Source organism: Oncorhynchus mykiss, chromosome 21 (genome assembly GCF_057628025.1).
Source record: "Oncorhynchus mykiss isolate SJ-2025 chromosome 21, ASM5762802v1, whole genome shotgun sequence".
In the NCBI taxonomy this organism is placed as follows: domain Eukaryota; kingdom Metazoa; phylum Chordata; class Actinopteri; order Salmoniformes; family Salmonidae; genus Oncorhynchus; species Oncorhynchus mykiss.
The window spans coordinates 30,297,567-30,311,001 of NC_143042.1; the positions used below are offsets into that span (position 1 = coordinate 30,297,567).

The 13,435-nt window shown below is 42.0% G+C and overlaps 1 protein-coding gene across 4 annotated transcripts in view; it reads left to right on the forward strand.

The window, feature by feature from the left end:
* Positions 1 to 3,157: 3,157 nt before the first annotated feature.
* Positions 3,158 to 13,435, forward strand: part of LOC110500826 (actin-binding protein WASF3) — a 57,269-nt gene continuing 46,991 nt past the window's right edge. For 2 of the 4 annotated variants that reach the window (XM_036957724.2, XM_036957728.2), the window contains exon 1: positions 3,317 to 3,549. The gene's annotated coding sequence lies outside the window, so the exon portion shown is untranslated. Of the gene's footprint in view, positions 3,550 to 13,435 lie in introns of all 4 variants that reach the window. The other 2 variants (XM_036957726.2, XM_090214372.1) reach the window with 2 other exon arrangements.

The window sequence follows — 13,435 nt, forward strand, 5'->3', positions numbered from 1 at the left end:
CAACGATCTCTGTAGCACTCCACCAATCAATCATGGTAGAGTTGCAAGACGGAAGCCACTCCTCAGTAAAAGGCACATTACAGTCCATTTGGAGTTTGCCAAAGGGCACCTAAAGACTCTCAGACCATGAGAAACAAGATTCTTTGTTCTGATGAAACCAAGATTGAACTCTTTGGCCTGAATGCCAAGCATCACATCTGGAAGAAACCTGGTACCATCCCTACGGTGAAGCATGGTGGTGGCAGCATCATGCCGTGGGGATGTTTTTCAGCGGCAGGAAAACTAGTCAGGATAGAGGCAAAGATGAACGGCGCAAAGTACAGAGAGATCCTTAATGAAAATCTGCTCCAGTGCGCTCAGAACCTCCGACTGGGGCGAAAGTTCACCTTCCAACAGGACAACCACCCTGAGCACACAGCCAAGACAACGCAGGAGTGGGCTCGGGACAAGTCTCTGAATGTCCTTGAATGGACCAGCCAGAGCCCAGACTTGAACCCGATTGAACATCTCTGGTGAGATCTGAAAATACCTGTGCAGCAACTTTCCCCATCCAACCTGACAGAGCTTGAGAGGATCTGCAGAGAAGACTGGGAGAAACTCCCCAAATACAGGTGTGCCAAGCCAAGTTTGTAGTGTCATACCCAAGAAGAATCAAGGCTGTTATCGCTGCCAAATGTGCTTCAACAAAGTACTGTGTAAAGGGTCTGAGTACTTACGTAAATGTTATATTTTGTTTTGTTATGAGCAAAAATTCTTTAAAAAACTTTTTTGCTTTGTCAATATGGGGTATTATGTGTAGATTGATAAGGGAATTTAAAAAAATCAGTTTTAGAATAAGGCTGTAACATAACAAAATGTGACAAAAGTCGAGGTGCCTAAATACTTTAAATCTTGAACAGGAGTAGGCCAATCAATTTTGGACGCAATTAGAATGGAATTGATTTAGAGAGAAAGACTGTGAGAGAGCCCTCATGTGCAGGCTGATTTAAAGCAATTATATTCAAGTGATGTTTGCAGAGTTCACAACCTGCTACACTTGTGAGAAACAAGTTTTGTTATATTTCATAACCATAATTTTTTAAATGTGTAAAATGTTTCATGGTCTTTTGTTTGGAGTGCTCCCTGTGAGCAATGAGCATGTCTGGTTTCTCTATCCTGATAATGTTGAGGGTGCATGAACGCCTGAGCACGCATAGAAGTAAGCCTACCTACCTGGCCTGCTGCAAGCAAATGTAGGAAAGTGCCTATTTGGTAATGTCTGATTTCTGATTGTGTTGGCTCACCACATCCATCACTAATAAGCTGAGCTTTTCAGTCATTTTTTCTTCACCTCACACAGTAAGTCAACAAAGTATTTTATTAAACATCCATTTGAAATTATAATAGTTCCTCACAATATTTGAAAAAAATCTTTCCAACACTCTACCAGCCTCGATAATCACCACGCCTTGGTGTGAAAGAGCAAAATATCATGATCTGATTGTTCCTTATGTCCTGTGGAGACGTTGTGAAATACATGACCATTTTTCCCTTGCACAAAAACAGCTGTCTGTCCAGAAACTTAGGGCCTGGAATAGGCTAGTTGACACAATGTTGCAAGTTAGCTAGCAACAGCTTCAGGTCAGACCCAGTTGATTGATTTGATACAGTATTGCACTTCATTAGTGATAGCTCAATTCATGACAGATACTGTAGAAAGGGAGGCAGACCAGCAGAGTAGAGAGATTAATGCCATTGAAAGAACCTACATTTTCATCAGGATATTTTCTAGGCCTTCTTTTTTATTTATTTGCCTGTTTAGGCCTATGTATTTTACTTAGTTGACAACGGAAGTTATAGGCCTACTGCTGCATTGGCCTATAGGCTATCACTGAAATCCACGCACTCATTGATTTAGCCGCCAATGGATCCCAGTGTATCAATGTGTCCATATGATAGAGGCTGGTGCTCTTGCGTTAGCTGAATTTTTACTTTTAGATTTTATCATTTTAATTCAGATTTTCATGATTAACTATGACAATGATTTTGAGAAACGAAAACATTATTATTTAAATGAAACTGATAATGTGCAAGCAGATCGGTAGAAATGGTAACTCAACAAATACTTGAGTATTGAGAAATACTCAACAAATTGGATGCAGTATATCATAGTACCATCCATTTTGTCACCAAAGCCCCATATACTACCCACCACTGCGACCTGTATGCTCTCGTTGGCAGGCCCTCGCTTCATACTCGTTGCCAAACCCACTGGCTCCAGGTCATCTACAAGTTTTTGCTAGGTAAAGCCCTGCCTTATCTCAGCTCACTGGACACCATAGCAGCACCCACCCATAGCACGCGCTCCAGCAGGTATATCTCACTGGTCACCCCCAAAGCCAATTCTTCCTTTGGCCACCTCTCCTTCCAGTTCTCTGCTGCCAATGACTGGAACAAACTGCAAAAATCACTAAAGCTGGAGACTCTTACCTCCCTCACTAGCTTTAAGCACCAGTTGTCAGAGCAGCTCACAGATCACTGCACCTGTACATAGCTCATCTGTAAATAGCCCATCCAATCTACCTCATACTGTATTTATTTATTTATCTGCTCCTTTGCACCCCAGTATCTCTACTTGCACATTCATCTTCTGCATATTCTACCATTACAGTGTTTAATTGCTATATTGTAATTACTTTGCCACCATGGCCTATTTATTGCTTTACCTCTCTTATCCTTCCTCATTTGCAAATGCTGTATATATATATTTTTTACTGTATTATTGGTTGTATGTTTGCTTATTCCATGCGTAACTCTGTGTTGCTGTATGTGTCGAACTGCTTTGCTTTCTTGGCCAGGTCGCAGTTGCAAATGAGAACTTGTTCTCAACTAGCCTACCTGGTGAAATAAATAAAAAATAGTGCAGGGGTTGACAACCCTGGTCGTGGAGTGCTGCCGACATGGAAGACCAGGTGTGTTAAATTTAGGCAATCGTTGAACTGGTCAATTAGCTCAGTTGGTCAGGTGTGGTGCCTAGTTTGAACAAAATCCTGCAGTACTCCAGGAACAGGGTTGCCTTCCCCTGCTATAGTTTGAGCATTCGGCTTGCTTTACATTCCTCGTAAATAGGCCTAAAGAGGAAGGGAGTAACACAAATATATTTATTGCACCTCGCGGTACAGTAAAACGTAACCGCGAGAGAAGCAGGGAGCGCTTGCTCATCTCCGTTAACTCGCTCGAGGCTATTAACAAGGGGTCGGTCCGTCAAGTCTCCGCTCATCTTGGTTTTCAGTGACACGCATGCGCACTAACAGGTCTCTGGAATCTGATGCAGCTCGCAGTACAGGCTGAGTCGCTGCCTTGGTAACGCCACACATGCGGAGCACGAACTGGGGACCCAGATTTCCAGATTTCAGAGGCTTCTTCCTCCACTCTTCTCCTCCATCCATTCCTCCCATCAGCAGTCAACTGGGCGGCTGTGCCACCACTGATATGGACCCGCGGAAATGCAGACAAGGCTGAAAAAGAGAGTGAAAAAGAAGAAAATAACTTGAAGCAGCGCACAGGCAGGTAGGCTAAAACCTGGTGATTTAAAATCCGCTTTGCTTGTCGTAGCAGACGGTGTAGCAGTGGTCTAACGGTAAATTAGCAACAATAGGGAAATAGCACGTTTGTCGACATGCATTCGTAACAAGGGTGTGTCGTTCAGATTGCCTGCCTTGCAACAGTATTGCGCTGCAAGTATTTATCCGTGAGAAAATGTTAACATTTGTGGCCGATTCATCATGCAATGAATTCAAAAAAAGCTAATCGGAATCCGAAACCGACTTTCATTTGATTGGCAGATATGCTCTGTTTCCCTATTGAATTGATTGTTATGTTACCGTTACAGTTCATGACACGGAACTGTTCAGATTTTTTTTTTCTGAATTGATGTATTATTGTGCGTGGTAACAAATATTGACGTTATACAGGACGATATCCTAAGATATAGACTTTAGTTTAGGCTACTACAGTAGTACAGTGGATTTGACAGCCTGCCGTCCTGCCCGCACTCCTGTCCAAAACAACTGGCCATCGTTGAAGTCCAGAACAGACTAGACTTGTATGCCCTGAATAAGTATTCAAGCACAGGTACTGCTGGTTCGGGGAGAAGGTGCCAGTAGGGGCATCGGCTACACTAGTAGTGTATCACCAGCTTGGTTCAATGGTTTAGTGTAACAGATTATTCTCGGTAGAGCCTGACTCACTGTCAACAACCTTTACCAGACCGGTCACTGCTGTTGTTATCGCATGCTGTCCAAATAAAGTTTCACAATGTGTCAAACATTCTGTTGTAGAATGTTGTTTTTGTGGGTACCTTGTTGTTTTATTAACGTTTTTATTGTTGTGTAGACTAACTAGTGCTTTGTAACATTTAACCACTGTTTTGCTGGCGGCTTCTCCTGAGCACAGCTTGAATGACCTTTTCAAGAGATTAGGGAGTTAAAGCTTATTTAGTATAAACGGACGCCTGATTTGTGTAATTATAGGTTCATGATAATGACATTTGTGTGAGTGAAAGGGCTTCAAAACAGCTTGATATTATCCCATTAAATTGGTAGACATTTTGTAAACCTGCAGAGAGAACGCTTGAACTTGAACTGGAACTCAAATATCTGAATTGTTAGAGGATATCCTTCACTATGAGCACAAGGTGTTGAAAATACGCCTTTTTGTTTCAAAATATTTTGGAAAGGCTTATTTTCAATGTCTTGTGCTCACTAGGTTATCTTTGGTTACAGTATTAGCCTTGTAACAGTTGAAGACGGTTATTAAACAATTGACCCTTTGCTAAGCCCTACCCCAGAATTTTGGGAAACCAATCGCAGCTCTCAAAGGGATAGCAACTATCGTCTAGTCCAACACCTCAGCAGAGGTAGAACAACAGGTTCAAAAATGGTGTGGCAAAGTTTGTCTTTTAAGGAAAAACTCCAGGCCCCAGATCTCATGACCTGGTCAGGGTAAAACTCTTGGTCCTATTTGTAGGCTATGACAAAAGTTTATTATTATAGATAGCTTCCCTTTTCATCTGTGCAATGACTAGGGTTTTTGTTATGAATTGGAAACACTCTTCCTTTCACTCCCTCCTCTACTTTATTTTCCTCTGTATTCCCTGCTAATGCCACTTTCTATCACTCTAAATTTCAAGCTTCTGCCTCTAACCCTAGGAATCTCTCTTCCACCTTCTTAATCCTCCACCCCCTCGTTGCCAGCGACTTTGTCAAACAAGTTGACGACATCCACTCCTCATTCACACAGCCTGAGTTCACTGGTCCCACTCACTCAGAACTACCCTACGCCTTGACATATATCTCCCCTCTCTCTCGAGATGAAATTCTGCAACTAGTGAGGTCCAGCAGCCCGACAACTTTCCCGCTTGACCCCATCCCCTCCTCCCTTCTCCAGACCATCTCTGGAGACCTCACTTCCCTCATCAACTCATCCCCTCTGACTTTAGAATTGCCAGAGTCGTTCCCCTCCTCAAAAAACCAACGCACCCCTCTGATATCAAAAATGACAGACCGGTATCTCTTCTTTGTTTTCCAAAACTTGATGTCTCTGAACAACTCTCGCTATCTCTCTCAGAACAATCTTCTTGACCCTAACCAGTCAGGCTTCAAGACGGGTCACTCAACCGGGACTGCTCTCCTCTGTGTCACGGAGGCTCTCCACACTGCCTAAGCTGACACTCTCTCCTCTGTTCTTATCCTCCTAGCTCTATCAACTGCCTTCGACACCATGAACCATCAGATCCTCCTCTGCACCTTCTCAGGGCTGGGCTTCTCAGGCTCTGCACACTTTTTGATTGCATCCTACCTGGCAAGCGAGTCCTACCAGGTGTTGTGGAGAGGATCTGTGTCTGTACCACGTACTCTCACTACTGGTGTCCCCCAGATCTCGGTTCTAGTGAGGTCCTCTTCTCTGTATAAACCAAGTCACTCGGCTCTGTCATATCCTCACATGGTCTCCTATCATTGCTATGCGGATGACACTCAACTACATTTCTCCTCCCCCCCCCTTCTGACACCCAGGTGGCGACACGCATCTCTGCGTGCCTGGCAGATATCTCAGCTTGGATGTCGGCCCACCACCTCAAGCTTGACCTCAACAAGACGGCGCTGTTCTTCCTCCCGAGGAAGGCCTGCCCTCTCCAAGACCTCTCCATCACGGTTGACAACTCCAGTGTCCCCTTCCCCGAGTGCAAGGAACCTTGGCATGAGACTCTGCAAAAATCAAAGCAGTGTCTCGCTCACATAGGAAGTGGCGCAGTTCCTAACCCAGGCACTTGTCATCTCCCGTCTGGACTACTGCAACTCACTGTTGGCTGGGCTCCCCGCTTGTGCCATCAAACCCCTGCAACTTATCCAGAACACAAGCCCGGTGTTCAACCTTCCCAAGTTCTGCAATGTCACTGCGCTCCTCTGCACATTCTATTGGTTTCCAGTCGAAGCTCGCAACCACTACAAGACCATGGTACTCGCCTACGGAGCAGCAAGAGGAACTGCCCCTGTTTTTGCTGACTTTACTGTAGTATTCACTGTTTTTGTGGACTACACATACTGTAGTATTTACAGTTTACTATAGTACAAATACTGTAGTAAAAAAGACTGGTTTATATAAATTACTGTAGCGATTTCGCAGAATGTAGTATTCTGTTGTGTTTTTTTTTGTGTGTGTTGTATTTGACAATAAAATTGGGGGCTTTTACCTTGAGGAAACCTAATAGAGAAATGTTATGGACTGGGTTATGAATGGAGAGTTTAGAGCAATTGCTTTTTTATATAACCTGTATAGAACACAATATATGGTCTATACTTGGCATGTACGTTTCTTACTTATGAGTGCCACAAATTGGTATATGGGGGAGGGAATGGGCAGGGCCTATGCAAATTAAATACTGTAGTATTTACTATAAGTAACATTGTTTTTGTGAACTGTAGAGTGTTCTACAGTATACTATAACATTCAATACTAAGTACTACATATAATTGAGGGAAACTACAGTGTATAGTATACTTAATTAATTAGTGTACTTAGTTAATTTACAACAGAATTCTATAGTAAGTACTGTAGTATTCTATAGTAAAATGTAGTATTATGTGGATCAGCTCAGGTATTGTACTCTGAAGTTCATAGTCAATGCATTTACAATGGGGGGGAAGTCGATGCATTTTCAGTAGGGGGTACATGTTAGCACAGGGTGCACATATGGTCAAGAGGCCCATTTTCTGGGGATTGGGTTTCCCAGCTACAGTAAGTTGAAAACAACTTAGTGTTTGAGTGTAGGGTTTCACGTTTTGGGGAATATTCAGTGGAAACTTTCCATGGGAATACATTGTAATTAATGGAAACATATGCAAATTAATAATAATGCCATGTAGATGTTTTTTGCGTTTAATATATTTACCATATCATATGAAGACAGAAACCTTCTACATTATCATAAGTAAACATAATTGCAAATGATTCAATCCTTCCAATATAAATAAATAATAAATAATTTAGTTATGAATTTAACTTTAATTAAATGAGGTGACTCTTCACATGGGATGATTTCACTGAACAACAAAAGAAAGGGAACATGGAATGATCCCCAGTGATCCATCGCATCTCCCCAAAACATTTTCAACATACATCTGTGAAATGATAGTCTAGAATCTAAAACTTTGGTTGTCTTCCTCTCGGGCTTCCTCAATGTCCACCTCTTGAACATCAGACTCTGAGGCCTCATCCCCACTCACCTTCTAACCTTGTTGAAAAAGCCTAAAATTTGCCCGGATGGTCACCAATTTTTCAACCCTTGTATTGGTCAGCCTGTTGCTTGCTTTGGTGTGCGTGTTCCCACTGAGGCGGCTGATGTTGGTTGGATTTGGAGGATGATGGATGCAACGGGAAAGAGCCTCAGATCCACAAAGTCCCTTTTACCAGGTGGCTGATTGCATCTCCTTCCCAATATCCTTGCTTGGAAGCATTCTTCGCCAGACTGCCAAGAACCTTGCCCTCATCCAGGCCAAGGTGGTGAGACACTGTAGTGATGACACCATAGGCCTTGTTGATCTCTGCAGCAGACCGGATGCTCTTGCCAGCATATTTGGAGTCCAGCATGTACGCTGCGGTGTGTATGGGCTTCAGGCAGAGGTCTTCATGCTTTTTGATGTATTTCAGAACTGCAGTTTACTCTGCTTTGGAGCAACAGTGAAGTGGGCAGGGCAGTACAGATTTATTCTCTTACATCTGCAAGCAGAGTTTGAACATCACACAGAATGGCATTGTCTCCCTCAATCCGTGCAATGGCTACTTCTATAGGTTTCAGGCAACTTACCACTCTCTCCCAAAATGCATAATCTAGGAGGATCCTCTTGATGGAGTTGTCCATATCGGCAGACTGTCATATGGCCATTTCTTGGGGAGACTCCTTCCCCTTCAGAGGACTGTCAAACATGATGACAACACCACCCCAACGGGTGCTGCTGGGCAGCTTGGTGCTATTATTCTTCTCACTTTGCTTGGTGAGGTAGATTGCTGCTATAACTTGATGACCCTTCACATACCTAACCATTTCCTTGGCTCTCTTGTAGGGTGTATCCATTGTTTTCAGTGTCATGATGTATTTGATGAGCAGATTCAATGCATGAGCAGCGCAGCCAATGGGTGTGATGTGAGGGTAGGACTCCACTTTAGACCAAGCAGCCTTCATGTTCACAGCATTCTCTGTCACCAGTGCAAATACCTTCTGTGGTCTAAGGTCATTGATGACTGCCTTCAGCTCATCTGCAATGTAGAGACAAGTGTGTCTGTTGTCCCTTGTGTCTGTGCTCTTGTAGAACACTGGTTGAGGGGTGGAGATTATGTAGTTAATTATTCCTTGCCCACGAAGTCTGCTTTCTCTATGATTTGCTTGACCTTCACTTGAACTATGTTGAACTCTGCATCCAGCAAATTAGTAGATAAAGCATGTCTGGTTGGAGGAGTGTATGCTGGGGGAAGAACATTTAGAAATATCATCCAATACACACTGCCTGTGACCATCAGAGGTGAACCAGTTGCATACACAGCTCTAGCAATGCATTCATCAGCATTTCTCTGACTATGTTCCTCCATTGTGTCAAAAAACCATGAGCTGTTGCTACTGATAAGGTGTCTGATTCATACTTTTCACCTCGAATAGAAGTAGAGGGACTTTTGTCAGAGGCTCACAACAAGCAACCTGAGGGAAATGTATGCACTTGGCCAGAGGATTCTACATCTTTGTTGCATTCTTCACATAATATTTGGCACACTATTTAGAAATGTACACAGCTTTTTCTTCTGCATTAGCTGCAGTGAAATGTCTCCACAGATCAGATAGTGCCCGTGGCATTTTCCTGTAAAGATTAGGAAAACACTGAGTAAAAACAAATACAATTCCATGTACAGATAAATAGTTAAGCAGTAAGATTAAATAACTCCTTAGTAAGATACATGTTTTAAAATTAAACATATTTGGGAACAGGTGAATTAACACTCCTCAGTTTGCAGGCTCAAGCCAGCTAAAACCCACGTGTTAGCAAAAACTAACTTGCAGAAATTGTTAACGAGTTAGAAATGATTTAAACACACTTTGCTGTAGGCTACTATTTATTAGTTCACACAATTGTATGTACAGTGGGGCAAAAAAAGTAGTTAGTCAGCCACCTATTGTGCAAGTTCTCCCACGTACAAAGATGAGAGAGGTCTGTAATTTTCATCATAGGTACACTTCAACTATGACAGACAAAATGAGAAAAATAAATCCAGAAAATCACATTGGAGGATTTTTAATGAATGTATTTGCAAATTATGGTGGAAAATGACCTGCAGGTTTGCAATTCCATTGAATTTGGGATAGTTTAACCAAAATATGCCACAAGACCTAGAATTGCCTTATGTGTATCCCACAAACAAGGTTCACTGTTATAAGCTTACTTTATTTGATGAGTTTTGAGCAAAAATCCCAGGCTTAACCTCCCATGGAAAATGTCCAGAAATTTCCCAGAAACTTTCTAATCCTTTGCAACCCTAGTTGGGTGGCAGTCATTCTGTCTTTTTTGTGGTATTTTATGCAAGTTCATTTAGCAGCGGAATAAAATACCAAGCCAGTACTAATGCAAACTCAATGCAGCCTGTGACTTAGGAAATATTTAAGGCAGTTCAGATATAGACAGCTAGTTTGTTTTATAGTGTTGTTAGGCCTACTACAGTTCTAAAGAGGCCACGCCCCCATGAGGACAAAGGCTATTTTAAAGTTGGAGGTTCGATTAAGGGTTAGGAGTTAGGTTTAGGCTAGGTTTACTTGTTAGGGTTAGGGGATAGGGAAAATTAGATTTAGAATGGAAATACATTTTAGGTCCCCACGAGGATAGGAAAAAAACGTGTGTGTGTGTGTGTGATCCAATATTTCTGGGATGGAGATCAGGTGAGGTCAGAGTTGGACAGTCAGTTTTTTGTTCCTTTTCCCTCATCCGTCAGCAATGTTCCTATCAGACTGCCTACTAATGCTCTCTCGTTCTCTCGCTCTCCCTCTTGCTCTTTCTATCTGTAACTATTCTGCATACTCTAGTAATCCTGTATTAGGACACCACATCTTAGCATTTCACACACCCCTAATTTCTCTCAACAGTGAGTCAGGTAAATAGACTGCATAATATCATAGGCTACATCATCTACTTGTATCTAACCAAACTTTGTGCATTGTTGAGTAGATTGGTTTGTAAACCGACCACTCTGTTGTACCCATGTAGAACTTAGCAGCAGCAGAGAGAATGTTTAACCTGTGTGTTGTGGTCTTAGGCCCAGTCTGTTAGAATAAGAATGTCTGTGATGAGAATTCCAGAAGTGCTCTCTGTAGTATTGTGTTCTGTAACTGATCTGTTTCTTTAGTTGTACAAATTGTACCCTATTATTCCCTATTTAGTGCGATACATTTTACCAGGGCTAATCCTGTGTAGTTTAGTACTTTTTGACTAGAACACCCTAGAACTCTCAACTCTGGCCCAGAAAGCTAATGTTTTTTTCCAGACACACTGATAGGTGGGCTACTGTATCCTCACAGGCAATGGGAGTACTTTACCTTTGTTTAACCAGGAAGTATGTTGAGATTTGAAACTATTTTTCAAGAGTCCTGGCAATTGAAAAGAAACATGGCCAGTTCTTTTGAGGAGCATTTTAGTCTTCTCCTGTTGAATCCATTAGCTACTGTACGATATGATACGGTTTTGCTAGGCCGTAGTGTATTTGTGCATGTTAGGTAACAGTGTGCAAATTGAAATAATAACCTGTTTTATCTCACGACAGACTAGAGGTCGATCGATAATGATTTTTCAACGCCGATGCCGATTATTGGAGGACCAAAAAAAGCCGATACAGATTAATCGGCCTATTTTTTTTTTAAAATGTACTTTTATTTATTTGTAATAATGACAATTACAACAATACTGAATTAACACTTATTTTAACTTAATATAATACATCAATAAAAATCAATTTAGCCTCAACTAAATAATGAAACATGTTCAATTTGGTTTAAATAATGCAAAAACAAAGTGTTGGAGAAGTAAAAGTGCAATATTTGCTGTGTAAAAAAGCTAACGTTTGAATTCCTTGCTCAGAACATGAGAACACATGAAAGTTGGTGGTTCCTTTTAACATGCGACTTCAATATTCCAAGGTAAGAGGTTTTAGGCTGTAGTTAATATAGTATTTATAGGACTATTTCTCTCTATACCATTTGTATTTCATATACCTTTGACTATTGGATGTTCTTACAGGCACTATAGTATTGCCAGTGTAACAGTATAGCTTCCGTCCCTCTCCTCGTCCCTACCTGGGCTCGAACCAGGAACACATTGACAACAGCCACCCTCGAAGCAACGTTACCCATCGCTCCACAAAAGCAGAGCAAGGGGAATAACTACTGCAGGTCTCAGAGCGAGTGACGTTTGAAACGCTATTAGCGCGCACCCTGCTAACTAGCTAGCCATTTCACATCGGTTACACCAGCCATTAGGCTGATAGGCTTGAAGTCATAAACAGCGCTCTGCTTGCGAAGAGCTGCTGGCAAAACGGACGAAAGTGCAGTTTGAAGGAATGCTTACGAGCCTGCTGCTGCCTACCACCGCTCAGTCAGACTGCTCTATCAAATATCAAATCATAGACTTAATTATAACATAACACAGAGAAATACGAGCCTTTGGTCATTAATATGGTCAAATACGGAAACTATCATTTCGAAACAAAACATTTATTATTTCAGTGAAATACGGAACCGTTCGGTATTTTATCTAACGGGTGACGTCTCTAAGTCTAAATATTCTTGTTACATTGCACAACCTTCAATGTTATGTCATAATTACGTAAAATTCTGTTAAATTAGTTCACAATGAGCCAGGCTGCCCAAAATGTTGCATATACCCTGACTCTGTGTGCAATGAACGCAAGAGAAGTGACACAATTTCACCTGGTTAATATTGCCTGCTAACCTGCTAACCTGGATATAACCTAAATATGCAGGTTTAAAAATATATACAGTGGGGCAAAAAAGTATTTAGTCAGCCACCAATTGTGCAAGTTCTCCCACTTAAAAAGATGAGAGAGGCCTGCAATTTTCATCATAGGTACACTTCAACTATGACAGAAAAAATGAGAAGAAAAAAATCCAGAAAATCACATTGTAGGATTTTTTTATGAATTTATTTGCAAATTATGGTGGAAAATAAGTATTTGGTCGATAACAAAAGTTTATCTCAATACTTTGTCATTGCCAACAAACGGTATATAACAGAGGTCAAACGTTTTCTGTAAGTCTTCACAAGGTTTTCACACACTGTTGCTGGTATTTTGGCCCATTCCTCCATGCAGATCTCCTCTAGAGCAGTGATGTTTTGGGGCTGTTGCTGGGCAACACAGACTTTCAACTCCCTCCAAAGATTTTTTATGGGGTTGAGATCTGTAGTCTGGCTAGGCCACTCCAGGACCTTGAAATGCTTCTTACGAAGCCACTCCTTCGTTGCCCGGGCGGTGTGTTTGGGATCATTGTCATGCTGAAAGACTCAGCCACGTTTCATGACATTCTCCCAATCTTCTTCTGGATCATCCAAATGTTCTCTAGCAAACTTCAGACGGGCCTGGACATGTACTGGCTTAAGCAGGGGGACACGTCTGGCACTGCAGGATTTGAGTCCCTGGCGGCGTAGTGTGTTACTGATGGTAGGCTTTGTTACTTTGGTCCCAGCTCTCTGCCACTGTACCCCCGTGTGGTTCTGGGATTTTTGCTCACCGTTCTTGTGATAATTTTGACCCCACGGGGTGAGATCTTGCATGGAACCCAGATCGAGGGAGATTATCAGTGGTCTTGTATGTCTTCCATTTCCTAATAATTGCTCCCACAGTTGATTTC